This window comes from Mustela putorius, unplaced genomic scaffold (genome assembly GCF_011764305.1).
Source record: "Mustela putorius furo isolate JIRA1106 unplaced genomic scaffold, ASM1176430v1.1 tig00000929_pilon_pilon_pilon, whole genome shotgun sequence".
In the NCBI taxonomy this organism is placed as follows: Eukaryota; Metazoa; Chordata; class Mammalia; order Carnivora; family Mustelidae; genus Mustela; species Mustela putorius.
Genome location: NW_025421520.1, coordinates 2,017,666 through 2,042,265, shown reverse-complemented (window position 1 = coordinate 2,042,265; position 24,600 = coordinate 2,017,666). Strand labels below are relative to the sequence as shown.

Below are 24,600 nucleotides of genomic sequence, written 5' to 3'. Positions count from 1 at the left end.
TAGTGTGCGATGCGTGCAACACATCCTCTCTCCACAAGTGGTTGCTGACCGTGTCCCAATCCAGCCACCACTAAATCAGAAAATGACACGAACAGAAAAATCACAGACACGGCTCTTGCCCCACGCGCTCCGAGCATGGAGTTGAGAAGAAGATTTGCCACCGATTATGTGCGGCAACGGCTCCCAACCAGTAAGACCCGGTGCTCCGCGGTTTCCGGGGCGGGGGAGTGGGGGATGCACACAGGTCGCGATGAGCAAAGACCTTCCAGAAGCTGGTCTGGGTACTCCTGGATGACTCGAGGGTCACGGCAGGTGGAGGGGACGTGTGGCTCTTGTGACACAACCTAAAATCTAAAACAGCTAAAGCAGGGTGGGAGGGTGGGGGTGTGGGGGGCTCATCTGGGGTGCGGTGACGTCGGGCTGCGTGGGGGACCCGCCTTGGTCCCACTGCGGCCCTGCACCCCCTCTCGATCTTTCCCTCTCCGGTGACACAGGTCAACTTCAGACGCGTCCTTGCCCTCGGAGCTCACGTAACCAACCATCAGTGAGTGCCAGCAGGGTGCACAGCCGTCACCCAGAAATCACAACTGCGAGAGTGTGGGGTGCATGCAGGAGACCCACACAGGCAGACTCTGGCCCTAGGGAGCAGGGGCTTTCCCAGGGGACACGGGAGAGGTGGACGGGAGGAGGGAGCTGCTTGCGGGAGCACGGACAGGAAAGGCACAGGTGCGAAGACAGAGCAGGGGCAGGAACAAATGCAACTGTTCTTCCAGGTCTGGGCCTTTTTCTTGCCACCGCTGAGGAATGAGTGGACATTCCTGTGCTGTGTCCTACTGGTCCATGAGATTGCTCAGGGTTTTGCCAGAAATGCCGACCTTATAGCACAGCCCGTCCTAGTCCGGAGTACAGAGTGACTTACGTAGTCACATCTGCAAACTGGCAGCCCTCCCACGCCCGTCTCAGCCAAGGAACGCCTTCCTTTTGCTTGTGTGGGACAAGGACACTCTGCTCCTCCTTGGCATCCCTCTCCATGGCCAGCGCCTGACCCATCGGCAACAAATAGGGCTTTACCCTCGGAGCACAGCCGGGCCCGGGGCAGAGTGGCCCCTCCATGGCCACGCTCATGGCCACGGTCTGCAGAGGCCCATGTGCTTCTGCCGTGGGCCTGACCAATCTTGTTTCAAAGGGAAGCTGTGTTCCCAGACCACAGAAGATGATCGGTGTTCTTGGGGACACAAGAAGTCGGGGGCTGCTGGTGGGGAGGCCGGTGGCGCGGCGGCGGCAGACGGCAGGCCGGGCCCTCCGGAGCGGAACGTAGAGCTGCCCGTGCTGCAGCAGCGCACTTCTGGGTGCAGACATGGGAGGAAGCTGGGCTCACAGCCACGCTCACGGCAGCAGAAAGTGGCAACAGCACGGACCAATGGGCTGAGCACCGTCTGTTTCTCCGGACAACGGAATCGTATTCAGGCTTCAAGAGAAGGGAAATCCTGCCCCCCACTCCCACATGGTGAACCCAGAGATCATAACACTCAGTCTGGGAAGCCCCTCCCAAAGGGGCCCGTGCTGGGGGATTCCTCAAACGTGGTCCCTGGAGGGTAGAGACACGCAGGGGAGAGTGGAGGGAAGGACTGGGGCAGGGCAGGGGACTCTGTTTCCTGGGGACAGAGTCCCAGCTGCACAAGATGAACAAGGTGAGGCACTGGGACGCTGGGATGCCCGTCGGGGTGGCGGAGCTCCATGCCGGGGTTTGCTCAGAGATGGCGGGACGCGTCTGCTCTATCTTAAGTGTGCCCGACCCCAGTAAGACGAGACAGAAGCCAGAGGAGCAGCTCTCAGATGGGGCTCTGACCTGCCGCTCCCCCGCGCAGCCCTCCTGTGGCTCCTGGCTTGTCCTGGGTCTTCCACCCCCAACACCTGCTTGTCCCCACGGCACCTGCACACCCGGATGGCCCTGCACCGCCCCCCGCCCCCGCCACGGCGGCACAACCCCCTCTAGCTTCTGTCGCAGCACTTTCCACCTCGGACGCAGCAGGGCTGTTACTTGCTTATCTATCATCCGTCTCCGAAAACGAGCCTGTAAGTTCTGCTAGGGACGATTTCTCCTCCTGACCCCAAACACCCAGCACGCGCCAGCACCGCCTCCTGCCTCGGTCGCGTGAGCGAAGGAATGAATGGATTCGTCAAGTTCAAGTGATCAAGGAGAAAGGGCGTATTTTCTTTAAAATATTAGCATTTTCTGAAACTCTGAATCTGTGTATATTGATCTTTTCCTTCGTGTGAAGGTGGCGCTGCTGAAAAGAAGCGCCCACCGCTGTGCGCAGCCGAAGCACAGAAACTGTAAGTACCGGCCCAGAAAGTGGCTTCACAACGGCACGACCCTGTCGGCCGCGTTCCCTCTAAATCCCCGTCGCCCGCGGCTACCTCGCGAATGCAGCGAGCGCGCGTGCAGGGGTGTGTTGAGGCCACGGTCACAACTCAGCAGCAGGAGTCGCACGAGGACCGCCCCTTCGCGCGGCGCTGTCCCCAGCGGCGATTCTGTAAGGAACTCGCGGCCTGGCTGGGCTTCGCCGGCTCCCGGGAGCTGAACGGAAGAGCCGCGTTTCGGCCGCTCTGCACACGACAGAAAACTGCTCTTGAGAGCGCCGACAACGTTCAAACCAACAGCCGGGTGGTCCGGCAGAGAAGGGCGTTCTTCCTCCAGCAGCATCTTCTCCTAAACCTCGGCTATCCGCGCGGGCGACGACCCGGCTGTCACGTGTCACCGCCGGACCAGAGTCCCCCCGCCCACCAGCCCCTTAAAATACTCCGTTTCCTTTGCATCGGATTACGCTGCGTTATCTCCCTGCCAAGCGAGGCTGCTGTTTTCCTGGCGTGGACCGTCTCGGGCCGCAGCCCAGCCGCTGGAGCGGGCGCTGCCATCTGTGGTCCGGGAGGCCGTCGGCCCCCCGCGGACGGGACAGACACAGCGGCACACAGACGGCGGGGGAACACTCTGCAGGCTCCGCCTGGCAAAAACTACAGAAGAGCACTGCCTTTTTGCACCAAGGCAGTGTTTCTGGATATTTCGCTTCCTTGGGCCTCACTCTAGGCTGGTGGGGAAGCCTGCGCCGGCGGACTAGCTCTTAGGAGCTCAGGTACGTGTCCGGGCATCCGAGGTCAACCCTGGGGCAGAGCATGTGAGGCGGGCGGTCCTTCGGACGGCTCCCGCGTGGGGCAGACCCGCTCCGCAGGCGGCTGAAAGCTGCGGGAGTGCACTTCCTGCCAAGTCCTCCAGAAAAGACGTTTTTCTCAAATTGCTTTCAAAGGGAGCAAAGGTCCTGTTGCCGGCACAACCTGGTTAGGTGAGAACACGAAGACGGCCACTCTGGCCTGACACCTTGGTCCAGCAGCCCAGAGATACTGCAGGGACGGAGGGAAGAACCAGGGCGCTCCTCCCCGAGGTCAACCCTGAGGCCCGAGGTGGACCGCGGCTCCCAGTCCCCACGTCGGCCGGGCCCCCAGCAGAGTCCTCGTGACTCCAGATGGAGCTCAACCTCAGCCCCAGGGGGAGGCTGTCTGTCTGTCTTGGCGGGGGGTTGCTGGTTAAGTAGTCTACCCAGAGTGTATTTATTTGGGAAGGTGGGGGAGGGACCCTATGGAAGAATACTAGGGTTTCCGGAATAAATTCTGGTTTGCCCTGCATGCCTCCCCCCAGGCCCCGCATCTGTGGCCTCAGGTCAGTTTCCCAGACTCGGCCCGGGTTTTCAGCAGGGCTCACGCATCTGACCCCGCATCTCTCCGGCTCGTCACCTGTGCTCCCGGATGGTACCTTTGGATGAATTCATCAGCATGATCCGTGTCTGTGCCGAGGAGATGCAGAAGCAGGAGAAGAAAGTCCCAGCCCAGAAAGGAAATCCACGAGCCGGGGGACACCGTCATGAGCGAGGTCTGGCCCCAAGGAGGAGATCCACAGAGTGACTGCTTTTCCTATTTTGCATTCTTGGGACGAACGCCCACAAGCTATGTTCCCCAAAGCTGTGCCCTGGCAGCTGACTTGTTAGCACAAAGCTTTGACTAGAGTTACCCGTTGAAATGAGTGTTTTTCAAGATTTTTGTCACCTCATTAATAACTTCACTCGAAGATCACACACCCTTACTTCAAATTAAGCATCCAACCATGGAGTTAGTATCTTGCTGACCTCCCTTACAAACAACCTGTGACAGTTCAGTAGAAGTAGGACTAACTGCCTCTCCCGTGTCTTTACTTAAAAATACTGCATGTATGTTGTTAATTATCTTTCCACGGCTGCACAAGTAAGGGATATAAAAAGGTGCACTTGTGTCTTTGAAATTATTTCACAAAAATACGTGTGTGTACGTGTACGCACACAGACACGGGCTTTTGTATATCCTTTAGTTGCAGAACAAAATGATTCGCTCTAAACTTTCATGCAACCGTCCTAAGTGAGAAATTCCACACCATTATCTCAAGGCAGTGAGTCCACATCTACAGGTCAAATGGCTTGGTTATTTCATTTAAACTTATAAGTGCACAAGTTACCCCCTCAGCTTTGTGAAGTTGTTCCCACTTCGTATCCTGGGGGATGGCGTCTACGGTGCCTCGAAAGCATCTGCTCTTTGTACATCCCAACCTGGGACAGTTGGGGTCCTTTGAGAGGCCGGGGCCTGGGGAACATCAGACACCACAGACGGCAGGATCGCGGGGCCACAAATCTCAACCGCAAATATATACACTCATATTCCCTCACACCCTCGGGCTAAACCATCAGCCCCTCTTCCCCCAAGCACTTACGCCCCTGGTGTCTGACCGTCAGCTTCAGCTTAGAAAAGTCTTGGCAGTCTTCCTATCACGTGATAGCAGGTGGGGGTCAACCCTGGGATTTACCCGGTTCTGTCGAGCGACGTACAAATGTCACTTGGGAAATGACAGAAATGGTGCTGAGCAGAGCTAGTGAGCATCGCAGCCTGGCCAGTGTGTGGAGCAAATACCGTGCAAACAGACAGAACTCAGAAACAGACAGATAAAGAAACGGGCTGGAATCCGCAACAAGTGAGTTTGGACCCATGTGGCCCTGCCCCGGCTCGATCCCGGCCGCGTGGCCTCACAGGTCCACTACGGAGCTCTCAGTGCCTCAGCCTGCTTTCCGTATCGTAGTTTGAGGGTTTTACCAATTTTAAAGTGTTTAGTCCCAAAGGGGAAAGAAAAAACCACCACTGGTTATACACACTTAAGTTTGTCAAATGTTAGTTTGGCTCTTACTTGGCTTGTTATTTTGGAGGAAGAGTCTGAATCGGTTCATTTAAAAAACAGTATTGGTAGAAACACACATTTGATGGCATTCGGTTTTTCTTCCTGAATGGGAGCCCTCTGTGAGTCATTTCCCTGTGCTGTCCCCAGCGGGCTGCGGGGTGGGCTGTGGGCCCGGACGGAGACAAAGAGCCAACGGGGCAGCCTTGAAAATCAAAGCTTTATTTATCTCGAGAACAAGAGAGTCAGAGTTCTTTCATGGTCCAGAAATTATTTCCATGCTTTAAAAAAAAATGACTGGAAGCACGGAAAGCTCATCTTTATAAAAATTATTATACCTTTAGTTTGCTTCCTGTGGAAAGGTCAGAGGGCCTAGATCCAATTAATGGTGAAATCAACTTCAGCCCACGACGTAATTTCGTAGTGACTGCATTTTATCATCCCACCGTCTCCGAGACAAACGCTGCTACGGTGGTCGTCATCTCGGCCCAGGTGCGAAGGGACCCACTGTTGGACTGAGTCCCCATCTACAAGGTGGAGCCCGAGTGCGGCTTCTCTTGCGCCGGCGGTCTGCGAGGGCGAAACGGCCGCCGTCCTGCCTGACGACCGGCAGCAGACCAGTCTCCAAGTTCCTACCGTAAATGCAACCCGAAAAGGACGACTTCGTGCCCTCGGGGGAGGGAAAAGAAGGGTCTGGGGCATCGAGCAAATGCCTTCCCTGCTCTACGTTCCAAGGCCGGCTTTTGTGTGTCTTTGTTGTTTGTAGCTCAGGAGTTGAAGTGGGTTTTCCTGCCTGGAATGGTTGGAATTCTTCAAGTGGCAGGAGGGACACAAGGGCTGCGGGCTCGGCGACAGTCCGGGGGACCCACCGCCCCTTCCAGCCCACAAAGCAGACAAAGATGAAAGACGACGCCCTGCCCCAGAAGGTGGTCGCGCTCTGAGGAGGATGGAGCAGTCCGGCCGGCCGGGCAGGGACCGAGGCACAGGCCGTTCCCCGGGGGTGGGGGGCTCCACGGCATGACCCGTCCCCAGCACTGCTGCGTGTGTGACACAGTCACACCTGCCAGGGAGTCGGGTCAGCCACCGTCACCATCAGAAAACCCAAGGGACCAAAAGGCTCTGCTCTGCAGAACAGATGAAACCCTCCAGGATGGCGGGGACAATGTCCTTGGTCGCCACGGCCTGGCCACCTTCTCACCCAACGGGCGCAGCGTGGATGCCTGTGAGTGTGAGGGTGGGAAGCCTCCGGAGGGAACGGGGCCTGGGGTTCCGAGGGCCGTGGAGGGACCGTCCCGCACGGTGTCCCCCATGTGGCCGTGTCACAGTGCACGGAGCAGCCAAGGGGTCAAGAGGGAGCCGAGCTCTCCCACCGCCACCGCCTCCCCGCGGCTCCGGCCACTCCGGCCACTCCGGCCTCTCCGGCCGCGCAGCCTGCGAGCTCGTCCTGCCCTCACCTCCCGGACGGCCGGTGACGCCCCGTCCCTTCTGTTCTCTACAGTGTCCTGTGGCTGTGGACAGGGGATGAGACCCCTCGGCCCCGGAGTCAGAGTCCACAACCGGGGTCTCCTGCGGGAACAGGAGCCCGCGTCTCCAGAACGCGCTTCTCGGGCGCCACGTCCAAGCCCTGGATTCGGTGAAGAGCGAGCGAGCGAGCGGCGGACAGGCGAGGGCGGAGGGCGACGGGGGCGAGCGGCCAGAACCGGAGCGGGGGCCGTGAGAACGCCGGAAACGGAACCAGAGCGAGACCGTGAGAACGCCGGGAACGGACGACGAGCGCGCCCCTCCTGCGACACGGAGCCGTTCCCTGCTTCCCCGCTTCCCTCCGCGCTTCGCGGAGAAGACGCCAGCCTCGTCCCCATCAGTCATCACTCCCGCCTCCCAGGGCCGGGGACGAGCCACTCGCCTCTCCCTGTCCGAGGCTGTAGAAACCGAAGCCCTCGCCCTTGCTGGCCTGCAGGGGAGGCTGACCCGGACGAGAAGCTGAAGCCCGGGCCTCCGGCGCCGAAGCCGCTCCACTCTGACAGGTGGGGACGAGCCCAGGCCTCCGCCGTCCGAATCCGGCCTTTGCTCCAGGCCCTAGTCTGTCACCTGCGCACGCACGGACAAAGGGAACTAATGTGAATTAGGAGGGACTCCGAGGTCCTCGGGGATCGTATCTGCACGGGCGTCACGAAGGGAGAGGGGTGCCGGGGGTCGCAGAGCCAGCAGGCAGCCCGGCCCGGCCAGACTCCCTGGGGCAGGGCTACTGCACGGAGGGCCCGCCATGGCCCGGCACAAACACACACGCAAGCAGCACTCGAAGGACGGGGTCTACACGCCAGACGATCCAGCACGGAACTTGCCCCCCTTCTCGGCTGCAGCTGGGGGAGGAGGCGCCCCAGACACGGATGCGCCAAGGATCCGTCGTGCCGAAGACGCGGCCTTCACAGGAACATAATAAACACAAAATATCCATAATATCCCCCTCGTGGAAACCCAGCACCATTGTATCCGAATCTGTCTTGACTATCAAGTCCAGTGGCTGGTTGTCTACAATTTTTAAAATTATGACTAGTGACCTTACCCTTAACTAAGTGAGGAACGGGGAGGTGCAGGGCAGCCCCGAAACCTCTCCCCGTGGCCAGTGGTACCAGGAGAATCACAATGACCCTGAGACAGGCTCTGTCCACGCGTGCCTGACTGGACCTTTTCTCTTTGGGGAGGGAGAAGCCCATGAACTGTTCCATGCTCCCCCACCCCTGCTCCCCACTTTCCGGATTCCACGTCCAGGAGCTCTGTCGAGTCCGACCCACCCTCTGTCCGTGCTGCCCCCCGAGGCAGTGTTCAACACCGTCTGGACGAATTCATCTCTCCTCACTCAGACCTGACCCCGGCGCCGCCGCTGCCTGGTACGGAGCCCGACACGCAGCAGGTGCCCGTCCACTTCTCCCCGCGCTGGTGGCCAAGGGAACGGGGTCACCCCCGGCTCTCGCCTGCCTCTGCCGCCCCTCCCTGCACACTGCGAGCGCCGGCTGTCGCAAGCTCTTGTCCGCCGTCCTACGATCGGAAGGCTGAGAAGCGGTCTTCTCTGAGACAGAAAAGGCACTTCTTAATCTCAAAATAGATGTTCGGCGAGAGGAGTATTTTTGTAAAAATAAAGGATAACCTGCGAGAGCACACAATAGAACTGTAATTTCCACAACGGAATTCACTCTGCTCGTTTGAAGCCTCCGCGGTACACATCCCTCCGCATTAGCGACCGCGATAAACAGTGTTTTCAGAGTCAAACACGGCAATTACAGCGTTCCTGGGCCCTCGCACGTCCGTTCCTGTTCCGCGTCGCACGCAGCTCCTCCGGACGTCCAGTCGGCGCTTCGGGAATATTCACTCGCTAATTGTAAACTCGCGGTGGCCATTCTTAGCCTGACTATTCGTGTGAAAACCAGGAAAGCCAAATTTGCCTTGAGCAGAGTGATTTTATCACACCACGTGACCCGTGGTTTTGTTACCGTCCAGATAGAAAGAATACTGGTAAGGTTGGAGGTCAAAGTACATCGTAAGCGTCTGTTCTAAGCTGCTTGGCCACGGAGAGCTGCAACTCCACGGGCAACCCAATCTGGGGCGGCGGACGTTACCCTGTGCCTCTAGTCCTCTGGTAAAAATAGTCACTAACGTTATAGTATAAGTTACTCTAGTGAATCGCTTTTCACAAGTGGAAGGGAGGGTCAGAACACCGAAATGCAGAGGCGGCGGGGGAGGGGGCAAAAGCATCAAAGTTTCGCCACCCACAGCCTCTGCGTAAGTTCTGTCTCCTCCTCCTTCGAAAATCAAGGCTGGGGAGGAGTCTTTCTACTGTAACTGATGAGAACGGAGACTGGAAAAAGTATCCTAAACACAGTCTTGGAGTCCCCACCGTTTGACACTGCACGAAAATCCGGTGAACCTAGAATACCAGAAGCCCTAATTCCCAAATTCCATTTTTAAAATAATAAATGAATGCGTTGAGAACATGCGGCATGGCGCCCTCTGGTGCCCGCACAGAGCAAGGGCGTCCGGCCGAGGCGCCCACCAGTCCCCTTTGTTAGCCCGGAGAGGAAGACGCTGAACACAACCCTCTGTCGTCGCGGCCGGTCCCAAAGTGCTGCGAAAAACAGACACAGTCTGGAAACCAACTTGAAAATCATTCCAAGTTTAGCCAAAACAGAGCACGTGACGTTCGACTGACACCAACACTCGTCCGGGCACAACGGCCCTCTTCCCGCAGAAACCTATTTCTAGATAATGAAAGCATTTTCCACGTGAGAGTTCTTCGTCCTGGAAATTCACGGAGCAAACGGAAGCTTTCTTCGCCAAGTTCTGTCTGTAAGGGCACGGGGGACCCTCCTCCCACACCTAAAGCTGACTTGGAAACTCAAAGTACTAAAGGAAATGAAAGTGCGAAGATCCCCGCGCTGCACTGACTTTCCCTTCCCGGAATACAAGCAGCCTCTCCTGGCCGCATCGGCATGGAAACGGGCCGGACGGCAAAGCCCTCCCCACCGTGCGAGCCCCACTGGCGGCCACCCAGACGCACCCTCCTCAGGGACACCCGTCCGGCCCCTCCTGCCGGCCCCATGAGTGGCGATGAGTCACGGCATCTACAAAACCACCGTCGAGCACGGAAGGCCTGGCTTGTTTGATCTCATTTCTGATTCCCTCCTGACGGCAGCCCTCGCACCAACAGCCCCCCCCGAAGGGTCCTCAACAATCCGGGTCGCTGGCGGGGCCGCGCTCACCGACGACCGTCCACGCGAGCCTAGCCCCGCGGTCATACGGGCCCAAGATGTGGCTTCGGGTGCATCCAGACCTCGGCTCTCTCGTTCCTACAACGGTGTCCGCCTTGCAGAGTCCGGCCTGCAGGTCTGGTATCTTCTCTGGCGCTCAGCTAGCAACTGCTTGTGGTTTTGGACTCGGGCGGCCAGCGGGGCCCCTGCCCTCCCAGCTGAGCCATCGCCAGCCGCACTCCTGGGGGAGGATGAACTTGACTTTCTCAGGAGGCCGTGCCGCCTCGCCTATTTCCACGGCTCCCTACATCACCTGTCCTGCTGGAACGCCTGTCCCCTCCTCCCCCCGACCAGAGTCCCCCTCAGCTCAGTAGGCGGGGCCTTCCGGGTCCCTCGGGGCCACACGTAGCCTCATCTGCCTTAGCCGACGGATGTCCCTGTCCCAGTGGCTGGGCTGCAAGCCTGGGGACGGGGCAGAGTGCGTGAAACGACCCAGGTCTGAGGGAGGGTGATGAGAACAGCCAGGAGTGGGAGGGAGTGGCACTGGGCCGGGCCCGGGGGCAGCGAGCCCACCCCTTGTCTTTGGTACAGGCTGGGGGCCACATGCAGGCCTCAGCAGTGGAAGGGGAACCACCGCTCGCACGGCCGCTCTGCGGCAGAGTCCCAGCCTCCTCCCCCTCCCCCAGCACCTGTCTGTGCTGCTCATCAGGGGAGGCCCTGCCCGCCCGGGTGAGGTGGAGCACGGAGGGACGAGGCTCCAAGTGCTTCTGGGAGAACCACAAGTCCACGCCAAGCTGTCCGCCGCGAGCGCCCCCTCTGTCTCATCCAAACACTTCACGCACAGCCCTCACACGGGAGCCCAACAAGGTGTCCCACCTCCATAAATGCGACCTCTGCCTCAGAGTCCCCAGCAGCAGGGTGCACCCAGGTAGCGCCAGTGCTGAGGACAGGGGCCATGGAAAGCTCTGGAACCGCAGGCTGGAGGGCTATGGCCCCTTCTACCGGCGGCAAGAGTCCCTCCTCCCTTCTCGGCCAGCAAGCACGAGGCATCTCTGATCTCCAGAGCCGCGCCCAGCGGCAGCCTCCGCCAGGCAGGCCTCCCAGGCTCAGAGGTGCGGCTCCGGCAGGGGCAGTGCGAGTCGGGCCGGAACTGGGCCAGCTTCTCCACGGGGTGCACGGCGCACCCCTCCCCGCGACGTCACCGCATCCACACACAGAGCGGACGCCAGTCATTGCTCCTTGATCTTAATTACCAACGAGCCTGGGACCCCTGCTGACCGCGGGCCCCCAGCCCCGAATTCTTGCCGAAGTCACGGTGCGTAGAGGACGAGCGATGATGGCCGCAGGAACCCCCTCTGAGCCCGGGGTGGACAGAAGCAAGGGGACAGCGCTGGCACTGGGCGGCCGCCCCGAGAGGATGACGCGGCCGACGCAGAACGTCCCAGTGGAAAGGGATCCAGAGCTCCACGCTCAGCGACACCAGGGCCCCCCAGGCCAGCTCTCAGGTCCAAGCACCTCGTCTCCTGACTGACTCCACGGCCCAGCCTGAGAGGCAGGTGACCTCTGGGGGGACACGGAGAAGCTGGGACGCGAGCTCTGAGGACGTGAAATGCTGCAACCGCTGAGGAGACGTCCGGTGGCTCCCAAAGCAGTGACACGGAACTGCCACACGACCCGCCAAGTCCGCCTCCCAGTGTGACCCGGTGTGACCCAGAAGCGACAAACGCCGGCACACGTCTGCACTGGCCCGGGGCAGCGCCGGTCGCTCGTGGTGACTAGGAGGCAGTCACAGCCCCAACGTCCCTCAACAGATGACACGACACAGATGGGCCCTGTCCACGCGCTAGAGTATCGTGTAGCTCATACGCCAAAACACGGAGGGAACCTGAGGACAGAGGTCGGTCACGAGAGGTCACGTGCGGAGTGAGTCCGTCTCTACGAAACGTCCAGAACAGCAAGTGCAGAGCACGAAAGCCAACGGGTGGCCCCAGGGCCGGGGAGGGGGAGGCCTGCATCGCCGGACGGCAGGGGACGCCGGACTCCGGCCAGAAAGCCTCGCTGCTCGCTTTCCCGCACAAGTCACTGGGTTTCTTCGCGCGGAGAAGCTGTGTGTCCTTTGAAGAACCTCCGCGCGCACTACTGACGCCCGTGTCAGCCTCCGTGCGCCGGGCTGGGCTCAGACCCACATGCTGTGCGCGTCTCGCCCGCGTCCGTGACTCTGACGTGGACCACCCGTGGGCGGCGCGTTTCCCAGGCTGCCGCCCACACACCCACGTGTAAAGGCGCTCACGGGGCATCAGGAAGTCGGACGACCCCCTTCCAGGTCCGCCGTGAGGAGCAGGACGTGGGCAGCCCGGCACCTGGCGGACGTTTAGCAAACAGCGACCCACGGAACCCCGTGCCTGCCCTCAGGACACCCTCCGCGCCTTCACTCGAGAGTTACGAAACAAGGGAGAGCCGTCTTCAATACTAAATCAGTTATCACCAATATTTAAAGGAACGCTGTCGTAAATTGTTTTATGATTATTTTATGATTTGCCACATAATTTATTGATCTATAATTATTTTTAAGAGAGGGAAGCCTCTACCATTAGCTTCATGTCATCAGTTAACATTTTCTTTGAAGCAAAGACTCAGCAACAGCACCCCCGGCTCAGCCACCCCGCGTGGCCACTGTTGACAGCGGTCTGACCGCCGTGGCCTGCAGCGGAAGAGGAGGGCAGACACGGAGACGGACGGTCGCCTGAAGGACGGACGAGGTCAGTGCGGGACGGCGCCAAGTTCCGCACGCTCGCCACGTCGCCGTGATGAGAATGTGCGCGTGCGTGTGCGTGTGTGCACGTGTGTCCGCGTGTGTGAGCACGTGTGTGTGTCTAGGGCTGTTGTTCTGAAAGTTGCCAGGCATAGAAAATTGCTCAAAATGATATCCCAAACCCAAACTAACAGCCGACGCGCCCTGCGCCAGGACTCCCGAGTCTCCAACAAGGCGAGAAAGAATCCAGCTGCCCGTCCCCTAACTGGCTTCCTGGCAAACAATTCTTCTAAGTGATCGTGTAACAAGCTACAGGAGAGCCTTGAGGGGAGAGGACAGTACAATGTCAGCAGAATCCGCACGAGGCCCCAGGGCGTCCCCGGAGGCGACAGGACCCCCAGGCTCCTCTGTTCTCTGCTGTCCCCGCACTCGGGATCTCTGATTTGTTGGGGGGTTGCAAATCTCTCTAACTCGCAGAGCGAAACAATGACAGGAAACTTTTTAAAGAAAATTGGGCTCTGTGTCGCTAACAGATGCCCGACGTTGCCACTGCGCACCCGTGTGCCCCGTAGCCCATCACTGCGGACTCCTGAAACGCTGTCGGTGCCGGCCTGAGGAGGGGTCGCCGACGCAGCCGTCGTGGAAGCACCAGACAGGACACAGGAAGGGCAGAGCAAACAGTGAAGGTAACTTAACTGATGGGACAGACAGGACAAAACACCGTGTGAGCACGTGGGACCCGCTGAAGCCCTGCCTCAAAGGAGTACGTGTGAGGACGACTGTGGTCAACTCCAGGGTCGGCCTCGGGAGACCAGCACTAGACTCCCCAGGACCCCTCCCTGACGTCATCGAACATTTCCTGCAGGGGAGCCGCTATAAACTCCGCCCACCCCGCTCCTGTTTCCAGACGGAGTCACACCCAGAGGACGGACCGTCGCTTACTGCCCACGCAGCACTCGCTTCCTTCTGGGAAACCTCAGGTGTTGGTCCCAACAAACCACACACTGAACGGGCCGGATGCACGCACAAGTGACCAGAAGCGCGTTCATTTTGGCCTGCTAGCGTCCCTTTAAGGAGGGACAGCATCACAGGTAACCTCTCTCTGCTCCAGACGAAAACCCAGCAGGCCCCATAAATTCCCCAACTGTTCAGGGGCTTCGGCCCCAAACTCAGTGCTCCGTCTTGAGCCCCCAGCAGTCTGATGACCACCAGCACAGCTAAAACGTGTTTCTCTAGAAAAACTAACAGGCAAACTTCTGGGTGAACTGGTAGAGAAGACAAAGACACGATTTGGCAATTTTTTTCTCCCGAAAAAGAGACGTAATGCCAGATATAATCAATGACACAGCTTAATGCCAAAACTCGAAAACTTGGACAAATAGATAAATTCTTTGTAACTTACAAGAACTCAAAAATAAATAGAATTTCTCAAGAAACCAAAGCAGTGGTTAAGAATTTTCCCAGAGAAAAAGCACAAAACAAGAGGTTTTCATAAGTGAGTTCTAGAAACTTCTCAAGACCCAGACCGTTCCATTCTCACACAATTCTCTCCTTCTAGGGGATGAAGAGAGAGGCTGCTCCCACCATAGGAGGCCGCAATAAACTAGATGTCAAATTTACACCAGGCCGATCGCATTCATGAACACAGAACCCAAATCCTAAATAAAATATTAGTAAGCCAGGCCCGACAGTGAGTAAGAAAACATGGCATGTCCTGGCCAAGCCTCAGTTGTTCCAGAAATGCAAGAGCGAAAAATCCACGACTTCATTCCTCACATTATCAGAACATCCTACAGCTGTCTCGACAGACACATGGTCAAACCTCGTTCAAGCTAGGAACAGAAAGAGAGGTCTCTAACCTCGTCAAGCTTGTGGCTAAAACACCTGCCGTGAACGTCCTTCTCCATGGGAAGACTCCGGAAGCAGCGTTCCCTCGAGATCAGGGACTGGTCAGGCCACCACGGACGCCCTCTGACTCAATGCCGCGGCAGAGAGCGGAGTCGGCATGTGAGGAAGTGAAATACATTCAAGTCAGCAGGAAAGGAAGAAGGAAGGTCACTACCAACTGTAGAAGGTACGTACAGGAGATCAGTGACATACGGGAAGACGTTCGGTCTCACCACCGATTACCTCCATGTAAACCAGGAGCACACGAGCCACCACGCCACACCCACGATGTTAGAGAAACCAAGAATCCTGACCACACCAAAGCCCAGAGTTTATGTGGACCAGGGTGTCCCAGAGCGCAAGCTGACACGACCCCTTCGAAAGCAATTTGCTGTTATTCAGTGGCACCGACAGTCCGGATGGCCCCCGATCCAACAGCCCCACTCGTGGGGTATGTTCCCGAGGAAGCCTGGCGCACGAGCCTGAAGAAAGGTCTAGGAAAGTGTTGGCTAGAAAGAGCTCCGATGTCCTCTGCGGTGAGTGGAGACCCAAATGGTGGCACATTCGCACCGAGGAACGGTCTGTGACAACAGAAATGATAGGCGGCAGCCATGTGGGACAACAAAGTTGCCTCAATTCAAAGGCCTTTCAGAGCAGAAGTGGGCAGAGCCACCAGGGCCCAACCAGCATGGGTGTTCAGAGCTCAGGTCACGGCCGAGGGCAGACTCGCAGGGTGTTTGGGGATGAGGTGAAGAGGACTCAGAGGCAAATCAGCGACCCAAACAGTCAAGGATCTGTCCTGGGTCTCGGGCTCGCACAGCTGCTCGAGCAACACCCTTCTCTGAGCGACGGACACAGGAGGGCCTGGAGGAACCTCGCACAGTGGAATGGAGAGGGGGTGGCGGGCTAAGCTGCTCTAGGACAAGAAGATGCCCGAGGGACATGAGAAAAGACCAGGCCTATAAGGAGACAAGTGCAAAGGCCCCGAGGCAGGCATATATTCGGTGCATTCAAGACCATCAGGGAGACTGAGAGCTCCTGGGAGGCTGGGCGACGGGCGATGAGGGAGGCAGCCTGGCGACAGTAAGCACTCGAGGGGCTTAGTAGGTTCCAACCTCCTGTGTCTTCTTAAAGCGCACCCACACGCAAGGGATCCCAGTCTAGGAAGCACAGACAGACCGCCCTTCAGTAAACTCAAGAGTCACTGTAGTAACATGAACAAGGACTGCGAATCGACTTCTCCATCGCTGATCTCCCCTCAGGCAACTGAAGTTCCTAGCTGGGAACCACTCCTCTGCCTCACTCACGTTCTTCCTTTCAAGCCTAAAATTTCGAGTTTATCAAATTTCTTCCCCAAACTAAGGTTTAAAACTAGAGCAAAAATGCAATACTAATGAGCTAGAAATAGCATGTTGCTATATAGTAACACCAAAATCTAAAATTAGATTTTGATCTATAAAAAACATAAAATTCATTATTGTGCCACTCGATTCTGTCATTTTTCTCTGGGTCAAGCCTATCTCAAAAAGAATCGTTATTACCCAGAATCACAGAGAGCCCGTCCCACGGTGAGCGCGAGATGGAGCAGGTAATTGAAGTCCACAGGTAATCCAGAAACCTCATTTCAGTTCAATCTCAAAACTTTCTGCCATCAATATGTTATTATATCTACGCTCAAGTCACAAAATTGGTTGATTTATGAAGTTGGACAAGTTTCATGGCCTAAGACCTCTATGTCCTCCATTACCAAGTCGGAGAGGCTGCCCAGACAGTCTCACTGGCCCTCCCCCGCCCGGTGCTCCCAGGACCTCCCCTTGCCCCCATCCCACAGGCCAGACGGCCCGCGAGGGCGCCTTCACCCTTAGCCGCCAGTGGGCTCGGAGCTGAGGCACCGAGGTGTTTCTCGGAGCCTCAGATCCAGACCTGCAAATGTCCAGGCCACGGTAAATCATCCTTAGGAGTAAAACGACACGGGCCGATCAAGCAGGATACTGTGAGCTTCTGTCATACAAACACACAGACGCACAACGCCACGTGAAGGACGGCACGCGGGCTGAGGGGATTCAGAATCACCTTCGTCTTGCCGTGCAGAATCGCCACCGAAGCCAGAAGAGGCCCCCATCGCACGGACACGGGGCTCCCTTCTGTTATGCACGTAATTATATCTCCATGGACTTCCTCCCAGCAGATTTCCCCACTGCGCGAACCACATGAAGCTCCCACATCACCGATCTCCCCAGTGTGTGGGGCTCGCTGTGCGATAGGTCCTCCGACTTGCTTGCACGTGACCGAGGTGCTTGAAAACCACGCACTTGTGCCGCGAGTCATGCTAGACCCCCATCGACGTGGCAGGACCACGCCCGCTCCTCAGCCCACAAGCGTCAGCGGCTAGCTCAGCTACGTGCCGGACGAAAACCTCGGCCTCGGCATTTAGTGACGTGACGCTGCAACACGTTACTGACTGCGTGTTTTTCACACCGACCCGATGAAGATGCTGCTGGGTCCACACAGGTCAGCCGCTGGGCCCACAGTCACAGTCCCCAGGGCTGCATTTGAACCTGGACCGCCCTTGGGCAGCATCTGGAGAAAGCCAAGGGGAGCGCAGGAATGCACGCGGGGGCTTGGATAGAGCGGTTCCGTGGTTGTGGGACCCATCTGGGCTGGTATTTACACTCAGGGTCTCTGCTGTGCCTGAGGGAAGAAAGAGATTCAGAAAATGAAAATGCCCCTTTATCCGGGAGCCTCCGTATCCAGGGCGCTCACGCACAGCCGGCAAGCCCACTGGCCCTCAGAGCTGTGTATGGACCCAAGTCCCCCAGAGCAGGACACTCCTTCTCCACCTGCTTCCATCTGCCCCGTCCTACGAGCTGAACAGCTTTGTGCCTCGGACCCCTCGAGATATTAAGATGGGAGAGCAAATGGGTTCTTTTATAAATATATATTGTTCTTATAATCAGAAAGAAGTCATACACTTAAAAGAAAACAATGCTTAGAGTATTGGAGTGCTCGTGGAACACAGGAGCATAAGTAGGCAAAGAATTCTGGTGGGAAATTTGGTAAAGGAAACTTGAAATTTTTCGGTTTAATTTAATAAACATATTCCCGAACACTGCAATCACATGTCTAAGAGTTTGTTTTCAGGAAACAAAGTCTTAGCACTAGTGGGCTCTTCCACACGTAGGCCATGTCCGAATGGGATTGCACATGGCTGACAACGGCACAGACCCAAAGCAATCAACACTGAGAAAAAGATGAAAGCCAGGAAGTAAAGATTGGCAGTAGGTATAAGGGTGGTCACCATCTACCCATGTACCTGCATGGATGGCTTGGGTGGATGGACGGACAGATGGATGGATGGACGGATGGATCGAAGGTTGGATGGTTAGATGGATGGATGGACCAATGGACAGATAGAGAGACAGACTTCCTGGCAGTCAAGGCAATGCTTACAGCACCCTTATCTGAAGTAAATGTACCAGCTCTTGTGAACGTAGAGTTTTCCCTGGTCCTGAGCAATGTGATTCTGAACTATGCCATCAACGGAAGTTTTCTTTAAAAGCACATTTGAGCTACACATGACTGTTTCTTTATCGGCCTTATGGACATAATATAGAAGCATGGCTATGTATCTTTATTTCTCTAGAAGTCCAGATGATATGGCACAGGTCACATAGCCTTATCTCTCTTTACAAATGGAGCTGGCAATGGGGAATAGTGGAAAGGAATGACCATGCTTTACATATCATCATTCCAGCCAAGCCTTCCACAGGGAAAGCTACTGAGACTGAGGACTATTTGGCCATGCAGGGAGCAGAGACCGTCTTACTGAAAAAGCAGAAGAACCCAACTTGTTCCTTTGGTCATAATGGAGGAAGCTGACAAGTAGGAGCTGCTTGGACTTACGTGACTTATGAGACTGCATAAGGAGGTTCCTGAGGCCATAGAGTTCTGTCCAATGAGCCACATCTAATTTCTTTCTCCTGCTGTTACCAAACCCCCACCTACTCAAGTGCGAACATTTAGTGTCCCTCTTGTGTTGTATGTGCCAACAGACTGCACACAGAATCAACGCACTGAATAAGCACCTTTACTGATTTTAATAGAGGTATTTGAGATACCCATCTAAGTGCCAAAGGAAAACCACCAAAAATGATTATTTGAGTTTGGGTAAAATTGCAATTTAGATGATATTCTTGACCCTGATTTGCTAAATCAAAGGCTTCTTGATCCCACTCGAGAAACATGAATATAGAGGCTAATCACTAGCATACAGGAAAAACACTCAATTTCTCTCTAAAAAAGTGTACAAATATTAGAGTACACATCAAATATTTAAGGAGCTAGGTCTCAACATTAGTTTACACCATTTAAAATGGAGATTTGATAAATTAGAACATCATTTTTGCCCTCTCAGTTCTCAGGATGGCATTAGGATAAAATGTCTCAAAAACCATTTAAAAGCTTAAATCAATATTAAGATCATTCAAATTGCCCAGTTAACAATTTCTGTCTATGGAGTCAAAGGTTGATGGTAGATACATAAATTCTATGAAATGTCTTAAAAGATTCTTGACGGGTTTTTTTTCCTATTAGTTGGAGGGATGGGTGTTTTATAATTAGCACTAGGAATCAGAACAGAACAGCAGTCTGAGAGAGAGAGAGAGATGACCCAAGACAGGTTTTAAAGGACAGACGAGCCTAGGCGGCCAACAGGATTTGGGACGCTGGGCCACAATGGTGCCACCAGCAAGGGACACGTTTCAAGCTGCCCGAGCAGGCCTCATCTCCTGAGTGTGCGCCTGGCCTTCCCAAGCCCGACCACTCTTCAGAGGCAGCACAATTTCCAGAACTGTCTTTGTATGTGACAAAGAGCAAGTCTCAGATGGCTTCCACAATTTCCTCACATGTCCCGTCAGGGTGACCTTGCTCTAGGTTATTGGCGGGGGGGGGGGGGGGGGGGGGGGGGGGGGGCTATCACCTGTTTTCCTCAGTCCTGTTTTCATATCCTTGCCGAATTTAAGCAGCTAACTAGGAAATTCTGGCCAAGACTAAGAAGACTGTCTCTTAAAGAAAAAAAAGAAGATTATCTTTTTTAAGGCTGTAGTGTATCTTTGTATGTAAATTATTTCAAAGAAACACTCCATTTCACTGGGTTCGTGAAAACAGTTTAACTTTACCCTGGAAGCAAAGCAGTGGGCCCTTCTGCATAATGGCTGGGGCTGCATTTTAAAAGAGCAACTTTCAGGGGCCCCTGGGGGGCTCAATCAGTTAAGCATCTCTCTTCAGCTCAGGTCATGACCCCAGGGTCCTGGGTTCAAGCCCCACGTAGGGCTCCCTGTTCCACGGGCCACCTGCTTCTCTCTCTCCCTCAACCGGCTGCTCTGCCTACTTGCGCTATCTCTGTCAAATAAATAAATAAAGTCTTTGAAAAAATGAAATAAAAAATAATAAAATAAGATTTTAAAACAGAGCAACTTTCAATATGTAACTTTCCCATCAATCGCACAAACACACACTATGCCAATCACACAGTTGCCTCCAAGAAAAACAGGGACTTCTTCCTAACCCTTTAGCCATCAGAAAAGCTTGACTGTTGCCTACTATAGAATTTGGCCTGAGATGGCAGAGAATGATTTCTCCCCAAAGCAAATGTTCCATTTTTCCAAAATTGTATTTGGATCGTCATTGATGACAGACCTAAAAATACTTACTAAACCTACAGAACTATTCAGTCCTACCAGGGATTCCACCGAGGGCACCATCAGCTGTTCCCACCTTCTCCCCAGGAGAGCCCCTCACAACCCCTTCATGGCCGCCCAATATCCCCACCTCCAGCCACAACCACAACCCTCCCAGGGGCTCAGACTCAAGACACCAGGGTCATTCTGCTTCCTTTCCTTCCCTGACACCACAAGACACGCTGGTCTTATCCCTTCAGATCCGCAGATGCTGCTCCATCCCCGCAGCTCGATCACTCTGCCCAGCTGCCAAATACTGTCTCCCCCCGAGGCCCTCCTCAGCCAGTCCTGGCTCTGTCTCGGCAACATCTCTCTCGCTTCCTTCCAAGCTCTGCTCCCCACCTTCAACTGTCTGTTTGCTGTTCATTGGCTCTGGGGCCCCGCCGGAGCGTGAGCTCCAGGAGAGCGGGGTCCGTCCGCGCCAAGAGTGCACCGCACGCGGGAGGCGCGCAGAAAGCCTCTACCGAGTGGGTGTGCCAGTAGCAAGTGTGTGTAAGGATTGTGATACTGAGAAAAACACACGATAGGGTTGGGACCTTAAGGACCCGATGGCCGGAGACGAGGTTCTGTAAGAGCGCCCGGAAGCGTGGAAGGGAGAACGCAAGGGCCGGGGCGCAGCCGCTCGGACGCGCCTCAAGGACAAGGGCTCGCAGCTGGAGCCTGGGAGCCCCAGAGAGACGGAGCGCGGGCAAGCGCGGAGCCTGTCCCCAGCCCCAGGGGCAGCTGGAGAGAACAGCCCCACGGGAGGAAGCACAGAGGCGCAGGCGGGAGGCGCTCCCCGAGGAAGAGCCGAGCCCGGATCTCGCAGGGGCTGGCGGAGCGCTGGCACACGCTGGCTCTGTGCTGGGTGAGGTGGGGGGCATTTTTAGCTCTCCCCGGAGCGCTGCGCAGAGGGACCCGCACTGCAGCCCTCTGGGTCCTTCTCAGGCTTGCGGGCTTGCTCTCGCCACACCGCACCGGACCGAGGTTTCCTTGCTTCGTTCAGCAGCACCACGCTCTCCCCCATGTCAGGCTCCACCTCCAGCAGCACATTTCTGTGCCCTCGACACCCGGGCACGAGCACCGCTCCGGAGACAGGCAGGAATGGTCTCTGCACCATCGCGCGTCCTGGGCAAAACCCGGCAGGCAGGCTTTGGGTGCCTGATCACAGGGATCTCCTGCCCTGGAGATCATCGCAGATGAGCCACAAACCAGACACACTCCCACATCTGTCTCGAGACACGCCTCTGCGGAGCGCACCTCGCCTGTGTGCAGCACAGGCCGGAAGGGTGAGGGGCAAAGCCACAGCAAGGGCCTCACCCCATGGGGGAGTCGTGGATAAACACCCCGGCCTCGGGAGGACCAGGCGGGGCTGGGTCCCATCCAGGGTCCCCGGGGGGACGAAGCCCAAGCCAACACCTCCTGGTAAATGCAAGCCCCAGGTCTTCCTAGGGCACCCATGGTTGCACAGAGCCCTTCCCTTGGTGGGTCCCCATCAAGCTTGACTTAAAGCTCCTCTGTGGTTGTCTTGAATTTTTCCATCACTTTTGAACAAGGGATTCTGCTCTTGTCTTTAGCACTGGGCCCGCAAATTATGGAGTTTGTCTAACTTGCTGGTCTCCTCCTTCGCGAGGCTCTATAAACCACTTGCATCCAGGGGCACGTGGGTGGCTCAGTGGGTTAGGCCTCTGCCTTCGGCTCAGGTCATGATCCCAGGGTCCTGAGATCAAGCCCCGCATCGGGGGGAGCCTGCTTCCCCTCCTCTCTCTGCCTACCTCTCTGTCTACTTGTGATCTCTCTTCCTCTGTCAAATAAAATCTTAAAAAAAAAAAAAAAAAAAAAAAACCCACTTGCATCCAAGCCCTCGTCTCGGGAGCCGCACTTCGAGAAACTTGCAGAGTCAGCAGAGCTCCTTGCCTTTCTGCGTACTCCTCCTCCGATCTGTCTCCTCCGTATCTCCTTCAGTCTCGGGACATCACAACCCAGCGTGAAACATGAAGCCAGTACATGAAGCCCGTTCTGGTCCCCCATCAATCGAGGTCTAGCTGCTGTGATTTGTACAGACAACGTGCGGCGCACACACAGTACAATGACCTTCTGACCCTCGCTCACGGATCATTCCGAGAAGCCTTGCGCCTCAGGACCTTTGCACTTACTGCCTCCTAGAATCACCCTCTACCCATCAAAAGTGTGTAACATGGAGAAACACACAGGTATGCTCAGTCTGTTCCTACACAGACCAGGGCTAGGATAGTCATGTGAGGATTTCTTGCCTTTCCAATGATTTCACACAGGCTCCTCTAAAGCCAAACTCCCCAAATATCCACGAAGTGCCTTCACTCTGCTTCACCCATGACGCGAATGAATTTCGGAGCCCAGCTCAGTACAAACTGAACTATGCCTCCTCTACAGATGACTGAACTCAGAGCGAACCCCCAAACACTTCCTCTGAGCCCCGAGGCTGCCCTGGGAAGCCGTCCTCACCCACTCGACTCCACTAACCTGCACAACCTGAGGACACAAGCTGGTGCTGGTGGGCATTCTAGAGTAAGGAAAAGTCTCCTCAAACACCCGGGACTGGGCCAGTTCCTGGGACGGCGCTCAGTTATTCCATGGGGTCCGACGAGCCTCTAAAATCTTAGCAGGAAACTGACCGAGAACGGTTGAGACAACGGAGCTTTTCCTTTTCCTTGAGAAACATTCCGTACCGACGACACGTCCGTCACGTAACGGTTAATGTGAGTCTTTTCCTCCCCGAGTCCATTAACTTTAATGTGTTTGTTGAGCATGTGTTATGGGCCGACCATTATGGAAGTACACGACACATTAAGATATGGTTCCAGTCCTCAAACAATGACAAGTCTGGCTGGGAAAGCAATCTAGCTATACTTGAAAATTGTGATGAAGTTAAAAATATCCTTAAACAGACAACGTATGCTGTGGGAGAGCAACAAGTCCCTGAAGACTCCAGCACACTTTCACTGCAAGGTCTTTGCCCCGGGGTTGGTCCTAGAACGACCTTTCCCTTAGACACCGCCAATGTCGGCTCACTCACTCAGGTCTCTGCTCAAGGGGCTGCACATGGGGGCTTCTCGGACCACATCTTTGCACACCTGCCGCCAGCCCTTCACTTCTGCACGCACCATTAATGCAAATCCACACAGACCCCTGTATCCCCAGCGTCCGTCTTCCCTCCCGGCAAGTGCACGGCCTGTGAGGGCAAGAACCCGGTCTGCGTCTGCTCACGGCTCCGTCCCTGACGCCTGCAGGAGCCCCTGGACCACAACGGGCACGTGACAGGGAGCTCCCTGGTAAACGCTGAAGCAGAGAGTCGTACAGGGTGGCGTATTCCACAGTAGGACATCATGAGGGTTCGGATAGTTTCCAGGAAGGGTTAGGACCGCCACATCCGATTACGAGCTTCGTGAGAGATAAGCCCTACTGACCACCATCAGCCCGGAAACCGGGCCGGCAGGCTGATCGCATATGTACCCCGAAGAAATACTGAATTTGTGTACAAACAAACATACGTAGACTATTCGTGACCCGTAGCTAAAGACGAGCCCAGTTAAACATATTCTAAACTCTGAACGGGAACACCGAGGCTGGTGTGAATTTTAGATGTCCGCATAGTTGGAAGCAAATTAATCCCCTACATTTCTTAGCCGTATCTTATAAAGACAGACGCTGTTCAGCCCGGTCGGTGAGAGACAGGAGATGGATGGTACGCTGTCTGCTCTGCGGCGGCTGGGCCCTCCCGGGAGTCAGGGATGGGCCCTCCCACACGACAACTCTTTAACCTGGAGGCTTGCTTCCTTCTCGATGGGTTTCAGTCTGGGTGGTGTACTGTGCTCGCCGACAGAAATCAAAATTTCTCGGACGTGTGGTCTTCATCCAATGAAATAAATGAAGCTTCCAGAAAACCTTTAGTGGCAGAGTCAGGCAGGAGCTGGCCGAGCAGGGTGCCTGAGGCCAGAGGAAGGGGCAGCACCCTGGACCGTCAGCTCCTCGCTGCGGGCCGACCTCGCATGCAACCTCGCCTGCCCCTTCTCAGAACCGCTCCAACGTCCCCGGGTGCCACAGCGCTCCGCGATTACTTACCCCACCTGCGTCGCCTGGCGCTTCAACTGTCTTGTAGCGGAGTCTGTGCGTGCCTGATTTCGGGGTTTCCTAGGCTGGTTATGTGCAAAGCACGCGGTTTCAGGATGTGTGTGGGCCAACAGGTACTTTGGCCAAAAGCCGGGCGGGCCACCT

The 24,600-nt window shown here is 55.9% G+C and overlaps 1 long non-coding RNA gene across 2 annotated transcripts in view; it reads right to left on the bottom strand.

The window, feature by feature from the left end:
- The window catches only part of LOC123393645, a 42,243-nt gene that overhangs the window by 1,814 nt on the left and 15,829 nt on the right, over positions 1 to 24,600 (bottom strand). Inside the window, exons 4-5 of one of the 2 annotated variants that reach the window (XR_006608474.1) lie at positions 24,448 to 24,521; positions 418 to 17,320 (exon numbers count right to left, since the gene is read on the bottom strand). This is a non-coding gene — a long non-coding RNA (uncharacterized LOC123393645). Of the gene's footprint in view, positions 1 to 417; positions 17,321 to 24,447; positions 24,522 to 24,600 lie in introns of those variants that run through there. The other variant, XR_006608473.1, reaches the window with a different exon arrangement.